Here is an 18,425-nt window from a genome sequence, read left to right as displayed (position 1 = left end):
AAGGTCAACATTTCGACCTTTAATTAGAAATGGACTCGTTACAAAATATCGGTTACTAGAAGTAGTATTATACTAGGAAACATTAAACAATTTCAAAAGCGTTTAAGTCTTATAAACTCTCACGTCATGTATAGCTGCATACGAATGTACAATTTACACAAAATATGTTTAACCTACTGGGACAAAATTCGAAAGGTGACGAAACCTTGTACATACACCAAACGGATCAATTAATAATTTAAAGGAGATATTTAAATAGTTTTACATACTCAAGGGGTACAATCAAAATCACGTGATGGATATACACACACCGGAAGTTACAGTCGAGCAGACCGCTTGAAAGGTAAGTAGTCGTATTTAGTTGTTTACATCAATAAAATTTAATAAATAAGGTAGTGCACCGAATGTCGGATACTATCTAGTTTTGAAATACACAATTATCCTTGCTGGAAAGCGCGTGCAGTTAATGCTAACACTTCGACACAGTTCCAAAATTTCACCAGATAACACACACACCTCATAAGTTTTTATAACAAAATTTCTGAAAAGTCAATGTTATGGGAGTTTTTAAGTGGTAAAAGAATGCATTTTTTAATTCATCATCTTTAATTTTGATTTAATCAATCAAATAATTACGATAAATGGTCGTTTGACAGGAGAATAGCCGATTTTCACAAATGATACCACACACACCCCATTAATTTAACGGATAACACACACACACAAACCGAAACTGAAGGCATGTACAAAGTTTCAAGCAAAGTCAAATGATGTATTTTACTACATTATACTAAAAACATAAGAACAATTTAATATAAGCCTTAAAAGAGGGACCAAAGATACCAAAGGGACAGTCAAACTCGTTAATCTAAAACAAACTGACAACGCCATGGCTAAAAATGAAAAAGACAAACAGAAAAACAACAGTACACATGACACAACATAGAAAACTAAAGAATAAACAACACGAACCCCACCAAAACCTAGGGTGATCTCAGGTGCTCAGGAAGGGTAAGCAGATCCTGCTCCACATGCGGCACCCGTCGTGTTGCATATGTGATTACAAATCCGGTAAAAAGTCTAATTCGGTAGGTCAAATTCATGAAAGGGAAGGGGATTGTAGTTACGACGCAAGGAACATGTCCGTTATCATTTGTGAAACGGTTATTCCATAACGGTCAACCAACTCGTGATGGCGTCCGTAAAATTTACGAAGGGATGATTTCAACTTCACCATTTGGAACTCTTGGTTTAATAACATTTTAATTGAAAAGCAATCTCTCATCGCTTTAATTTTCTTATATGTCGCGTGGTGTATCTTACAAAACCTGGTTAGAGGTCTTAAAAATTTATACAAGTGAACTCGGAATGGTGTTCTGTTCGACTAATCATTTTGTAGCTTTCACAACCTTGATTGTTTATTGAATGTTAATTGAAGGGACTTAACGCAATTGTATAACGAAGGGCGAACAGGTTTGATAAACATACAGCTTTGATTTTTGTCTGGTCATTGTATGTCCTAAAATTAAAAAAAAAACATTTTACAGAATACGTTAAAGCATGGCATGATCCAATCACAAGTCGCTCAAATGTTGCCGCAAATACTAGCCAAAATTACATTATTTATACGAGATAAAATTAAATAATGAATGGTTTAGACTATAAACTCATGAAGACATCCACTTAGTACGAACTGCATGTCATAATGAGTGTTTGTTTTTACGTTCTTTGCGATTAGCTTAAATAATGTGTGTGTGTTATCCGTTGTTTTTGTCGGTGTGTGTGGTATCATTTTTGAAAATTGGATTTTCGACAATAAACCAAGCTTTTATCGTAAAAAAAAATATTGTATAGATTAATAGTAGCGGTGTTGAATTGAGACATGCATTTAATTTGCCAAAAAAATCATAAAGAAAACAATTTTATGAAATTTTGATTAAAAATATTCAAAGTGTGTGGTTATCCGTTGAAAAAATATTGAATGTGTGTGTTATCCGTTGAAAATTTGGAACTGTGTCGAAGTGTTTGCAATAACTGCACGCTTTCTAGCAAAAACAATTGTGTATTTTAAAACTACATACTATCCGACATTCGGTGTGCCAACTTATAAATTAAAATTTAATTGATATAAACAAGAAAATGCAACTACTAAACTTTCAAGCGGCGAGTTCGACTGTAACTTCCGGTGTGTGTATATCCATCACGTGATTTTGATTGTTCCCCTTGATACTGTACCAATCAAAACGTATGTCATCGCTATATGAAAACTGCACATATGTACAAATAACAATAAACATTAACTCGAGGAAGTTTTTACAACCGAATACAACATCTATACAATACATTAAGATAAAGATTGATTAAATGCAAGTGCAAATAAGCATATCAATATAGCCACAAATATTTATTAAATAATAAAAGTAAATATATAACTAGTATCTCAATTGTTTGTAAAACAATTGAAAGGTCTTTCCTGTAAAAGTGATGCTTTCATAATGTACTTTGTACGACCTTTCGTTTGATATACGACAAGCATACCTTCTGAAACTTTTTACTTTTATCACTTAATGACCTCATCCGCCTACATTTTTGAGATCGGAATTATTATATATGTAACATAGAGTAGATGGGCTTTCATTTGATATGCGACAACGCCATATTCTAGAAAGTTTGATTTTTGCACTCAATAACCTTATCTTACTAATTTTTGGAGGTCAGGAATTTGCTATTTGAAATGTACACATCATGACCTTTCATTTGATATACAACAACCCTACCTTAAAAGAACATTTATTTTTTGCACTCAATGACCCCATCCAACTCATTTTTGGGAGACGTCAATTTGAAATTTGAAATGTTCGCTTTATGTTCTTTCATTTGATATGCGACAACCTTACCATCTGAGAAATTTGAATGTTTGCACTAAATGACCCCACCCGTCTCCCTTGGATGAAAAGGGGGTTTCAAATTTTCATTTTTAAGTAGAGTTTATTAAGACCTTCAATTTGATATATCAGATGACCCCATTTGACAAAGTGCAAATAATGATGCAATATCAACTATATAAATAGAAATTATGAAACTTACAAAGTCAATGCAAAACATGAAAATTTCAAATTGAATTTTTGGTGTTTTTTTCCATGGAATGTTTTTGGTATTTGGTCAAACATATAACTATGTCAACCTCTACAATTTTATAAACATTTTAAGTGGTAAGCTCTTGATGATTCAGAAATACATGCCTCCGCTCGCAAAACTTAAAACTGCATTATCTCTAAAACGACAATAGATATCTCAAATCTGTTAAATAATAAATGATCTACAGTTAAAGGACAACATTATAGAAAAAGAATTAGGACAATTTTAAAGTTCACTAAGGTCACAATTAATCATCAAATATATGATGCAATACAAAACTTGAAAACCGGAAGTCGTAAAGACATGGGACTATCACCATTCAACTCAGGACCACTTGACCTTTCAAATATCACAAGGTCAAGGTCATAGTATACTGTGAAGGTCAAGGTGAAATTTCATCATGACCTGACATTGACCTCAAATTGAAGGTCTTGAATTACTGATCATCTTTTCAGTTTATAGTAGGTTGATATCTGTTACCTTTAAAAAGATATACACAAAATACTATACTTTTAATAATCATCCTGTTGTAACTTTTGAACAGACGGTCGGACATTTTTGGGCTTATTACATAAAATGTAGAGTTCGTCGAGAGGAACATTTTATACGCTGTATGTAGGCAGCAAAGTCTTATCGTTTTCCTAATATGTAAGCTTGAAATTGCAGCGTAATTCTTTTTTGCACTCTGTGACCTTTGACCTTGGGTGCATATTGAAGGTCACATGAATTAAAGATTATTGGTGAAGGTCCCAAGTCTCTACGACTTCCAGTTCTTGAAATAGATTTTTTCTAAAATTGTATACAATTTTTCAAGGGGAATAACTCCTTATAAGGGTTAATAACAAAATGATTGTATATGTTCATTAACATTGCCATCTGTTCCTGTACATGTTGCCGTTTTCAAATCGATTCTATCTCTAACATTTTTTGAGAAATGATCAAAGGAAAGAAATTGTTTCAAGGGGAAATAACTCTCAAAGGGGATGATGAAATTCTATGCAGCCTCATATGGTAATACATCATGATGAGATGTACCTATTGTCCAAATAAGATCATGATATCTTTAAAAACAACGAGGGGGGGGCATGTTGAAAAAAATCAATAAAAGGGAGATAACTTCTAAAGGGAATGATGAAATCCTACACAGCCTCATCTGGTAATACTTCATAATGAGGTCTACCGATGGTCCATATTTGATTTTGATAACTCCAATAGAAACGAGGGGAGGCCATGTCAAACAAATGCTGGATGAAAAAAAAAAAAAAAAACTAGTATCTCAATTGTTTGTAAAACAATTGAAAGGTCTTTCCTGTAAAAGTGATGTTTTCGTAATGTTCTTTGTACGACCTTTCGTTCGATATACGACAAGCATACCTTCTGTAACTTTTCGCGTTTTACACTTAATGACCTCATCCGCCTACATTTTTTAGATCGGAAGTATGATATATGTAACACAGGGTAGATGAGCTTTCATTTGATATGCGACAACGCCATGTTTTAAAAAGTTTGATTGTTGCACTTAATAACCTCATCCAACCAATTTTTGGAGGTTGGGAATTTGATATTTCAAATGTATACATCATGACCTTTCATTTGATATACAACAACCCTATCGTAAAAGAAAATTTATTTTTTGCACTCAATGACCCCATCCAACCAATTTTTGGGGGACGTCAATTTGAAATTTGAAATGTACGCTTTATGTTCTTTCATTTGATATGCGACAACCTTACCATTTGAGAAATTTGAATGTTTGCACTAAATGACCCCACCCTTCCCCCTGGGATGAAAAGGGGGGTTAAAATTTTCATTTTTTAAGTAGAGTTTATTAAGACCTTCAATTTGATATATCAGATGACCCCATTTGACAAAGTGCAAATAATGATGCAATATCAACTATATAAATAGAAGTTATGAAACTTACAAAGTCAATGCAAAACATGAAAATTTCAAATTGATTTTTTGGTGTTTTTTTCCATGGAATGTTTTTGGTATTTGGTCAAACACATAACTATGTCCACCTCTTCAATTTCTAAAACATTTTTCGTGGTAAGCTCTTGATGATTCAGAAATACATGCCTCCGCTCGCAAAACTTCAAACTGCATTATCTCTAAAACGACAATAGATATCTCAAATCTGTTAAATGATAAATGATCTACAGTTGAAGGACAACATTATAGAAAAAGAATGTGGACAATTTCAAAGTTCACCAAGGTCACAATTAATCATCAAATATATGATGCAATACAAAACTTGAGAACCGGAAGTCGTAGAGACATGGGACTATCACCATTCAACTCAGGACCACTTGACCTTTCAAATATCACAAGGTCAAGGTCATAGTATAATGTGAAGGTCAAGGTGAAATTTCATCATGACCTGACATTGACCTCAAATTGAAGGTCTTGAACTACTGATCATCTTTGCAGTTTATAGTAGGTTGATATATGTTACCTTTAAAAAGATATACACACAATACTATACTTTTAAGAATCATCCCGTCGTAACTTTTGAACAGACAGTCGGAATCTTTTGAGCTCAGTGTGTAAAATGTAGAGCTCGTCGAGAGGAACATTTTATACACTGTAAGTATGCAGCAAACTCTTATCGTTTTCTTAATATGCAAGCTTGAAATTGCAGCGTAATTTTTTTTTGCACTTGGTGACCTTTGACCTTGGGTGCAAATTAAAGGTCACATGAACTTAAGATTATTGGTGTAGGTCCCAAGTCTTTACGACTTCCGGTTCTCGAGATACAATTTTTCAAAAATTGTGTATATTTTTTCAAGGGAAATAACTCCTTATAAGGGTTAACAACAAAATGATTGTATATGTTTATTATCATTGCCATTTGGTCTTGTACATGTTGCCGTAATCAAATCGATTCTATCTTGAATACTTTTTGAGAAAAATGTAAAAGAAAGAAATTGCTTCAAGGGGACGTAACTCTCATAGGGAATGATGAAATCCTTAGCAGCCTCATATGGTAACACATCATGATGAGATCTAACTTTTGTCCAAATAAGGTCATGATATCTTTTAAAACATTTAAGGGGGGCCATGTTGAAAAAAATCAATAAAAGGGAGATAACTTCTAAAGGGGATGATGAAATCCTACAAAAGTTCATCTGGTAAAAGTTCATGATGAGGTCTACCGATGGTCCATATTTGGTCTTGATAACTTCAACAGAAAGGGGAGGAGGCCATGTCAAACAAATGCTGGATGAAAAAAAAGAAAAAAAAACATTAGAACTAGTATCTCAATTGTTTGTAAAACAATTGAAAGGTCTTTCCTGTAAAAGTGATGTTTTCGTAATGTTCTTTGTACGACCTTTCGTTCGATATACGACAAGCATACCTTCTGTAACTTTTCGCTTTTTACACTTAATGACCTCATCCGCCTACATTTTTTAGATCGGAAGTATGATATATGTAACACAGGGTGATGAGCTTTCATTTGATATGCGACAACGCCATGTTTTAAAAAGTTTGATTTTTGCACTTAATAACCTCATCCAACCAATTTTTGGAGGTTGGGAATTTGATATTTCAAATGTATACATCATGACCTTTCATTTGATATACAACAACCCTATCGTAAAAGAAAATTTATTTTTTGCACTCAATGAACCCTTCCAACCAATTTTTGGGGGACGTCAATTTGAAATTTGAAATGTACGCTTTATGTTCTTTCATTTGATATGCGACAACCTTACCATCTGAGAAATTTGAATGTTTGCACTAAATGACCCCACCCTTCCCCCTGGGATGAAAAGGGGGTTTAAAATTTTCATTTTTTAAGTAGAGTTTATTAAGACCTTCAATTTGATATATCAGATGACCCCATTTGACAAAGTGCAAATAATGATGCAATATCAACTATATAAATAGAAGTTATGAAACTTACAAAGTCAATGCAAAACATGAAAATTTCAAATTGATTTTTTGGTGTTTTTTTCCATGGAATGTTTTTGGTATTTGGTCAAACACATAACTATGTCAACTTCTTCAATTTCTAAAACATTTTTCGTGGTAAGCTCTTGATGATTCAGAAATACATGCCTCCACTCGCAAAACTTCAAACTGCATTATCTCTAAAACGACAATAGATATCTCAAATCTGTTAAATGATAAATGATCTACAGTTGAAGGACAACATTATAGAAAAAGAATGCGGACAATTTCAAAGTTCACCAAGGTCACAATTAATCATCAAATATATGATGCAATACAAAACTTGAGAACCGGAAGTCGTAGAGACATGGGACTATCACCATTCAACTCAGGACCACTTGACCTTTCAAATGTCACAAGGTCAAGGTCATAGTATAATGTGAAGGTCAAGGTGAAATTTCATCATGACCTGACATTGACCTCAAATTGAAGGTCTTGAACTACTGATCATCTTTGCAGTTTATAGTAGGTTGATATCTGTTACCTTTAAAAAGATATACACACAATACTATACTTTTAAGAATCATCCCGTCGTAACTTTTGAACAGACAGTCGGAATCTTTTGAGCTCAGTGTATAAAATGTAGAGCTCGTCGAGAGGAACATTTTATACGCTGTAAGTATGCAGCAAACTCTTATCGTTTTCTTAATATGCAAGCTTGAAATTGCAGCGTAATTTTTTTTTGCACTTGGTGACCTTTGACCTTGGGTGCAAATTAAAGGTCACATGAACTTAAGATTATTGGTGTAGGTCCCAAGTCTTTACGACTTCCGGTTCTCGAGATACAATTTTTCAAAAATTATGTATATTTTTTCAAGGGAAATAACTCCTTATAAGGGTTAACAACAAAATGATTGTATATGTTTATTATCATTGCCATTTGGTCTTGTACATGTTGCCGTTTTCAAATCGATTCTATCTTGAATACTTTTTGAGAAAAATGTAAAAGAAAGAAATTGCTTCAAGGGGACGTAACTCTCATAGGGAATGATGAAATCCTTAGCAGCCTCATATGGTAACACATCATGATGAGATCTAACTTTTGTCCAAATAAGGTCATGATATCTTTTAAAACATTTAAGGGGGGCCATGTTGAAAAAAATTAATAAAAGGGAGATAACTTCTAAAGGGGATGATGAAATCCTACAAAAGTTCATCTGGTAAAAGTTCATGATGAGGTCTATCAATGATCCATATTTGGTCTTGATAACTTCAACAGAAAGGGGATGCGGCCTTGTCAAACAAATGTTGGAAGAAAAAAAAGAAAAAGAAAAAAAAACACTAGTATCTCAATTGTTTGTAAAACAATTGAAAGGTCTTTCCTGTAAAAGTGATGTTTTCGTATTGTAATTTGTACGACCTTTCGTTTGATATAAGACAGCATACCTTCTGAAACTTTTCGCTTTTTACACTTAATGACCTCATCCGCCTACATTTTTGAGATCGGAATTATGATACATGGAACAGAGTAGATGAGCTTTCTTTTGATATGCGACAACACCATGTTCTAAAAAGTTTGATTTTTGCACTTAATAACCCTATCCAACTAATTTTTGGAGGTCGGGAATTTGATATATCAAATGTACACATCATGACCTTTCATTTGATATACAACAACCCTACCTTAAAAGAACATTTATTTTTTGCACTCAATGACCCCATCCAACCAATTTTTTGGAGACGTCAATTTGAAATTTGAAATGTACGCTTTATGTTCTTTCATTTGATATGCAACAACCTTACCATCTGAGAAATTTGAATGTTTACACTAAATGACCCCACCCGCCCCCCTGGGATGAAAGGAGGTTTAAAATTTTCATTTTTAAGTAGAGTTTATTGAGACCTTCAATTTGATATATCAGATGACCCCATTTGACAAAGTGCAAATAATGATGCAATATCAACTATATAAATAGAAGTTATGAAACTTACAAAGTCAATGCAAAACTTGAAAATTTCAAATTGATTTTTTGGTGTTTTTTTCCATGGAATGTTTTTGGTATTTGGTCAAACATATAACTATGTCAACCTCTTCAATTTCTAAGACATTTTAAGTGGTAAACTCTTGATGATTCAGAAATACATGCCTCCGCTCGCAAAACTTCAAACTGCATTATCTCTAAAAGGACTATAGATATTTCAAATATGTTAAATGATAAACGATATACAGTTGAACAACAACATTATAGAAAAAGAATTGGGACAATTTCAAAGTTCATAAAGGTCACAATTTATCATCAAATATATGATGCAATACTAAACTTAAGAACCGGAAGTCGTAGAAACATGGGACTAGCACCATTCAACTCAGGACCACTTAACCTTTCAACTATCACAAGGTCAAGGTCATAGTATACTGTGAAGGTCAAGGTGAAATTTCATCATGACCTGACATTGACCTCAAATTGAAGGTCTCGAACTACTGATCATCTTTGCAGTTTATAGTAGGTTGATATCTGTTACCTTTAAAAAGATATTCACACAATACTATACTTTTAAGAATCATCCCGTTGTAACTTTTGAACAGACGGTCGGACATTTTTGGGCTTATTGTATAAAATGTAGAGCTTGTCGAGAAGAACATTTCATACGCTGTATGTATGCAGCAAAGTCTTATCGTTTTCCTAATATGTAAGCTTGAAATTGCAGCGTAATTTTTGTTTGCACTCGGTGACCTTTGACCTTGGGTGCATATTAAAGGTCATATGAATTTAAGATTATTGGTGAAGGTTACAAGTCTCTATGACTTCCGGTTCTCGAATATAAATTTTTGAAAATATATTTTTAATTTCTAAAGGGAAATAACTCCTTATAAGGGTTAATAACAAATAAATTGTTTATGTTTATAAACATTGCCATCTGTTCTAATACATGCTGTCATTTTCAATTAAATTCTATCTCTAATACTTTTTGAAAAAAATGCAAATAAAAGAAATTGATTCAAGGGGATATAACTCTCAAAGTAGATGATGAAATCCTATGCAGCCTCATATGGTAATACATTATGATGAGATCTACCTTTTGTCCAAATAAAGTCGTGATATCTTTTAACACATTTTGGGGGGACCATGTTGAAAAAAATCAACAAAAGGGAGATAACTTCTTAAGGGGAAGGTGAAATCCTACAAAAGTTCATCTGGTAAAAGTTCATGTTGAGGTCTATTGATGGTTTAATTTTGGTATTGATAACTCCAATAGAAGCGGTAGGAGGGCGAGCCAAACAAATGCTGGAAGAAAAAAAAGAAAAAACTAGTATCTCAATTGTTTGTAAAACAATTGAAAGGTCTTTCCTGTAAAAGTGATGTTTTCGTATTGTAATTTGTACGACCTTTCGTTTGATATAAGACAGCATACCTTCTGAAACTTTTCGCTTTTTACACTTAATGACCTCATCCGCCTACATTTTTGAGATCGGAATTATGATACATGGAACAGAGTAGATGAGCTTTCTTTTGATATGCGACAACACCATGTTCTAAAAAGTTTGATTTTTGCACTTAATAACCCTATCCAACTAATTTTTGGAGGTCGGGAATTTGATATATCAAATGTACACATCATGACCTTTCATTTGATATACAACAACCCTACCTTAAAAGAAAATTTATTTTTTGCACTCAATGACCCCATCCAACCAATTTTTTGGAGACGTCAATTTGAAATTTGAAATGTACGCTTTATGTTCTTTCATTTGATATGCAACAACCTTACCATCTGAGAAATTTGAATGTTTGCACTAAATGACCCCACCCGTCCCCCTGGGATGAAAAGGAGGTTTAAAATTTTCATTTTTAAGTAGAGTTTATTGAGACCTTCAATTTGATATATCAGATGACCCCATTTGACAAAGTGCAAATAATGATGCAATATCAACTATATAAATAGAAGTTATGAAACTTACAAAGTCAATGCAAAACTTGAAAATTTCAAATTGATTTTTTGGTGTTTTTTTCCATGGAATGTTTTTGGTATTTGGTCAAACATATAACTATGTCAACCTCTTCAATTTCTAAGACATTTTAAGTGGTAAACTCTTGATGATTCAGAAATACATGCCTCCGCTCGCAAAACTTCAAACTGCATTATCTCTAAAAGGACTATAGATATTTCAAATATGTTAAATGATAAACGATATACAGTTGAACAACAACATTATAGAAAAAGAATTGGGACAATTTCAAAGTTCATAAAGGTCACAATTTATCATCAAATATATGATGCAATACTAAACTTAAGAACCGGAAGTCGTAGAAACATGGGACTAGCACCATTCAACTCAGGACCACTTAACCTTTCAACTATCACAAGGTCAAGGTCATAGTATACTGTGAAGGTCAAGGTGAAATTTCATCATGACCTGACATTGACCTCAAATTGAAGGTCTCGAACTACTGATCATCTTTGCAGTTTATAGTAGGTTGATATCTGTTACCTTTAAAAAGATATTCACACAATACTATACTTTTAAGAATCATCCCGTTGTAACTTTTGAACAGACGGTCGGACATTTTTGGGCTTATTGTATAAAATGTAGAGCTTGTCGAGAAGAACATTTCATACGCTGTATGTATGCAGCAAAGTCTTATCGTTTTCCTAATATGTAAGCTTGAAATTGCAGCGTAATTTTTGTTTGCACTCGGTGACCTTTGACCTTGGGTGCATATTAAAGGTCATATGAATTTAAGATTATTGGTGAAGGTTACAAGTCTCTATGACTTCCGGTTCTCGAATATAAATTTTTGAAAATATATTTTTAATTTCTAAAGGGAAATAACTCCTTATAAGGGTTAATAACAAATAAATTGTTTATGTTTATAAACATTGCCATCTGTTCTAATACATGCTGTCATTTTCAATTAAATTCTATCTCTAATACTTTTTGAAAAAAATGCAAATAAAAGAAATTGATTCAAGGGGATATAACTCTCAAAGTAGATGATGAAATCCTATGCAGCCTCATATGGTAATACATTATGATGAGATCTACCTTTTGTCCAAATAAAGTCGTGATATCTTTTAACACATTTTGGGGGGACCATGTTGAAAAAAATCAACAAAAGGGAGATAACTTCTTAAGGGGAAGGTGAAATCCTACAAAAGTTCATCTGGTAAAAGTTCATGTTGAGGTCTATTGATGGTTTAATTTTGGTATTGATAACTCCAATAGAAGCGGTAGGAGGGCGAGCCAAACAAATGCTGGAAGAAAAAAAAGAAAAAACTAGTATCTCAATTGTTTGTAAAACAATTGAAAGGTCTTTCCTGTAAAAGTGATGTTTTCGTAATGTACTTTGTACGACCTTTCGTTTGATATACGACAAGCATACCTTCTCAAACTTTTCGCTTTTAACACTTAATGACCTCATCCGCCTACATTTTAGAGATCGGAAGTATGATATATGAAACACAGAGTAGATGAGCTTTCATTTGATATGCGACAATGCCATGTTCTAGAAAGTTTGATTTTTGCACTTAAAAACCCTATCCAACTAATTTTTGGAGGTCGGGAATTTGATATTTCAAATGTACACATCATGACATTTCATTTGATATACAACAACCCTATCTTAAAAGAAAATTTATTTTTTGCACTCAATGACCTCATCGAACCAATTATTCGGGGACATCAATTTGAAATTTGAAATGTACGCTTTATGTTCTTTCATTTGATATGCGACAACCTTACCATCTGAGAAATTTGAATGTTTGCACTTAAAGACCCCACCCGTCCCCCTGGAATGAAAAGGGGGTTTTAAATTTATATTTTTAAGTGGAGTTTATTAAGACCTTCAATTTGATATATCAGATGACCCCATTTGACAAAGTGCAAAAAATGATGCAATATCAACTATATAAATAGAAGTTATGAAACTTACAAAGTCAATGCAAAACTTGAAAATTTCAAATTGATTTTTTGGTGTTTTTTTCCATGGAATGTTTTTGGTATTTGGTCAAACATATAACTATGTTAACCTCTTCAATTTCTAAAACATTTTAAGTGGTAAGCTCTTGTTGATTCAGAAATACATGCCTCCGCTCGCAAAACTTCAAACTGCATTATCTCTATAACGATAATAGATATCTCAAATCTGTTAAATGATAAATGATCTACAGTTGAAGATCAACATTATAGAAAAAGAATTGGAACAAATTCAAAGTTCACCAAGGTCACAATTAATCATCAAATATATGATGCAATATCAAACTTGAGAACCGGAAGTCGTAGAGACATGGGACTAGCACCATTCAACTCAGGACTACTTGACCTTTCAACTATCACAGGTCAAGGTCATAGTAATATGTGAAGGTCAAGGTGAAATTTCATCATGACCTTACATTGACCTCAAATTGAAGGTCTTGAATTACTGATCATCTTTGCAGTTTATAGTAGGTTGATATCTGTTACCTTTAAAAAGATATACACACAATACTATACTTTTAAGAATCATCCCGTTGTAACTTATCAACAGACGGTCGGACATGTTTGGGCTTATTGCATAAAATGTAGAGCTCGTTGAGAGGAACAATTTATACGCTGTATGTAAGCAGCAAAGTCTTATCGATTTCCTAATATGTAATCTTGAAATTGCAGCGTAATTTTTTTTTGCACTCGGTGACCTTTGACCTTAGATGCATATTGAAGGTCACATGAATTAAAGATTATTGGTGAAGGTTCCAGGTCTCTATGACTTCCGGTTCTCGAAATAGAATTTTTCAAAAAATATGTTAATTTTTTCAAGGGAAATAACTCCTTATAAGGGTTAATAACAAAATTATTGTACATGTCCATTAACATTGTTATCTGTTCTTGTACATGTTGCCGTTTTCAAATCGATTCTATCTCTTATACTTTTTGAAAAAAATACAAAGGAAAGAAATTGTTTCAAGGGGATATAACTCTCATAGGGGACGATGAAATCCTATGCAGCCTCATATGGTAACACATAATGATGAGATGTACATTTTGTCCAAATAAGGTCATGATATCTTTAAAAACCACGAGGGGGGGCCATGTTGAAAAAAATCAATAAAAGGGAGATAACTTCTTAAGGGGATGATGAAATCCTACAAAAGTTCATCAGGTAACAGTTCATAATGAGGTCTATCGATGGTTCAATTTTGATATTGATAACTCCAATAGAAGCGGTAGGAGGGCGTGCCAAACAAATGCTGGAAGTAAAAAAAAAAGAAAAAAAAACATTAGAAAAACAATAAGGTCTTTCCTCATGTAGGGGAAAGACCTTAACTAGTATCTCAATTGTTTGTAAAACAATTGAAAGGTCTTTCCTGTAAAAGTGATGTTTTCGTATTGTAATTTGTACGACCTTTCGTTTGATATAAGACAGCATACCTTCTGAAACTTTTCGCTTTTTACACTTAATGACCTCATCCGCCTACATTTTTGAGATCGGAATTATGATACATGGAACAGAGTAGATGAGCTTTCTTTTGATATGCGACAACACCATGTTCTAAAAAGTTTGATTTTTGCACTTAATAACCCTATCCAACTAATTTTTGGAGGTCGGGAATTTGATATATCAAATGTACACATCATGACCTTTCATTTGATAAACAACAACCCTACCTTAAAAGAAAATTTATTTTTTGCACTCAATGACCCCATCCAACCAATTTTTTGGAGACGTCAATTTGAAATTTGAAATGTACGCTTTATGTTCTTTCATTTGATATGCAACAACCTTACCATCTGAGAAATTTGAATGTTTGCACTAAATGACCCCACCCGTCCCCCTGGGATGAAAAGGAGGTTTAAAATTTTCATTTTTAAGTAGAGTTTATTGAGACCTTCAATTTGATATATCAGATGACCCCATTTGACAAAGTGCAAATAATGATGCAATATCAACTATATAAATAGAAGTTATGAAACTTACAAAGTCAATGCAAAACTTGAAAATTTCAAATTGATTTTTTGGTGTTTTTTTCCATGGAATGTTTTTGGTATTTGGTCAAACATATAACTATGTCAACCTCTTCAATTTCTAAGACATTTTAAGTGGTAAACTCTTGATGATTCAGAAATACATGCCTCCGCTCGCAAAACTTCAAACTGCATTATCTCTAAAAGGACTATAGATATTTCAAATATGTTAAATGATAAACGATATACAGTTGAACAACAACATTATAGAAAAAGAATTGGGACAATTTCAAAGTTCATAAAGGTCACAATTTATCATCAAATATATGATGCAATACTAAACTTAAGAACCGGAAGTCGTAGAAACATGGGACTAGCACCATTCAACTCAGGACCACTTAACCTTTCAACTATCACAAGGTCAAGGTCATAGTATACTGTGAAGGTCAAGGTGAAATTTCATCATGACCTGACATTGACCTCAAATTGAAGGTCTCGAACTACTGATCATCTTTGCAGTTTATAGTAGGTTGATATCTGTTACCTTTAAAAAGATATTCACACAATACTATACTTTTAAGAATCATCCCGTTGTAACTTTTGAACAGACGGTCGGACATTTTTGGGCTTATTGTATAAAATGTAGAGCTTGTCGAGAAGAACATTTCATACGCTGTATGTATGCAGCAAAGTCTTATCGTTTTCCTAATATGTAAGCTTGAAATTGCAGCGTAATTTTTGTTTGCACTCGGTGACCTTTGACCTTGGGTGCATATTAAAGGTCATATGAATTTAAGATTATTGGTGAAGGTTACAAGTCTCTATGACTTCCGGTTCTCGAATATAAATTTTTGAAAATATATTTTTAATTTCTAAAGGGAAATAACTCCTTATAAGGGTTAATAACAAATAAATTGTTTATGTTTATAAACATTGCCATCTGTTCTAATACATGCTGTCATTTTCAATTAAATTCTATCTCTAATACTTTTTGAAAAAAATGCAAATAAAAGAAATTGATTCAAGGGGATATAACTCTCAAAGTAGATGATGAAATCCTATGCAGCCTCATATGGTAATACATTATGATGAGATCTACCTTTTGTCCAAATAAAGTCGTGATATCTTTTAACACATTTTGGGGGGACCATGTTGAAAAAAATCAACAAAAGGGAGATAACTTCTTAAGGGGAAGGTGAAATCCTACAAAAGTTCATCTGGTAAAAGTTCATGTTGAGGTCTATTGATGGTTTAATTTTGGTATTGATAACTCCAATAGAAGCGGTAGGAGGGCGAGCCAAACAAATGCTGGAAGAAAAAAAAGAAAAAAAAACATTAGAAAAACAATAAGGTCTTTCCTCACGGAGAGGAAAGACCTTAAAAACAATAAGGTCTTTCCTCGCGGAGAGGAAAGACCTTAAAAACAATAAGGTCTTTCCTCACGTAGGGGAAAGACCTTAAAAACTAGTATCTCAATTGTTTGTAAAACAATTGAAAGGTCTTTCCTGTAAAAGTGATGTTTTCGTTATGTACTTTGTACGACCTTTCGTTTGATATACGACAAGCATACCTTTTCACACTTTTAGCTTTTAACACTTAATGACCTCATCCGCCTACAGTTTTGAGATCGGAAGTATGATATATGTAATACAGGGTAGATGAGCTTTCATTTGATATGCGACAATGCCATTTTCTAGAAAGTTTGATTTTTGCACTTAATAACCCTATCCAACTAATTTTTTTAGGTCGGGAATTTGATATTTTAAATGTACACATCATGACCTTTCATTTGATATACAACAACCCTATCTTTAAAGAAAATTTATATTTTGCACTCAATGACCCCATCCAACCCATTTTTGGGAGACGTCAATTTGAAATTTGAAATGTACGCTTTCTGTTCTTTCATTTGATATGCGACAACCTTACCATCTGAGAAATTTGAATGTTTGCACTAAATGAACCCACCCTGCCCACTGGGATGAAAAGGGGGTTTAAAATTTTCATTTTTAGGTAGAGTTTATTTAGACCTTCAATTTGATATATCAGATGACCCCATTTGACAAAGTGCAAATAATGATGCAATATCAACTATATAAATAGAAGTTATGAAACTTACAAAGTCAATGCAAAACTTGAAAATTTCAAAATGATTTTTTGGTGTTTTTTTCCATGGATTTTTTTTTGGTATTTAGTCAAACGTATAACTTTGTTAACTTCTTCAATTTCTAAAACATTTTAAGTGGTAAGCTCTTGTTGATTCAGAAATACATGCCTCCGCTCGCAAAACTTTAAACTGCATTATCTCTATAACGACAATAGATATCTCAAATCTGTTAAATGATAAATGATCTACAGTTGAAGGACAACATTATAGAAAAAGAATGTGGACAATTTCAAAGTTCACCAAGGTCACAATTAATCGTCAAATATATGATGCAATACCAAACTTGAGAACCAGAAGTCATAGAGACATGGGACTATCACCATTCAACTCAGGACCACTTGACCTTTCAGAGATCACAATGTCAAGGTCATAGTATAATGTGAAGGTCAAGGTGAAATTGCATCATGACGTAACATTGACCTCAAATTGAAGGTCTTGAATTACTGATCATCTTTGCAGTATATAGTAGGTTGATATCTGTTACCTTAAAAAAGATATACACAAAATACTAGATTTTTAAGAATCATCCCGTTGTAACTTTTGAACAGACAGTCGGACATTTTTCGGTTTATAATATAAAATGTAGAGCTCGTCGAGAGGAACATTTTATACACTGTATGTATGCAGCAAAGTCTTATCGTTTTCCTAATATGTAAGCTTGAAATTGCAGCGTAATTTTTTTTTGCACTCAATGACCTTTGACCTTGGGTGCATATTGAAGGTCACATGAATTACAGATTATTGGTGAAGGTCGCAAGTCTCTACGACTTCCGGTTCTGAAAATAAAAAAAATATAAAATTGTTCACAATTTTTAAAGGGGAATAACTCCTTATAAGGGTTAATAACAAAATGATTGTATATGTTCAATAACATTGCCATCTGTTCTTGTACATGTTACCGTTTTCAAATCGATTCTGTCTTGAATACTTTTTGAGAAAAATGTAAAAGAAAGAAATTGCTTCAAGGGGACATAACTCTCATAAGGGATGATGAAATCCTTAGCAGCCTCATATGGTAACACATCATGATAAGATCTAGCTATTGTCCAAATAAGGTCATGATATCTTTTAAAACATTTAAGGGGGGCCATGTTGAAAAAAATCAATAAAAGGAAGATAACTTCTAAAGGGGATGATGAAATCCTACAAAAGTTCATCTTGTAAAAGTTCATGATGAGGTCTATCGATGGTCCATATTTGTTCTTGATAACTTCAACAGAAAAGGGAGGAGGCCTTGTCAAACAAATGTTGGAAGAAAAAAAAGAAAAAGAAAAAACATTAGAA

The sequence above is a fragment of the Mytilus trossulus genome, chromosome 1, assembly GCF_036588685.1.
Source record: "Mytilus trossulus isolate FHL-02 chromosome 1, PNRI_Mtr1.1.1.hap1, whole genome shotgun sequence".
NCBI lineage: Eukaryota > Metazoa > Mollusca > Bivalvia > Mytilida > Mytilidae > Mytilus > Mytilus trossulus.
Note: the sequence above shows the minus strand (reverse complement) of the source record.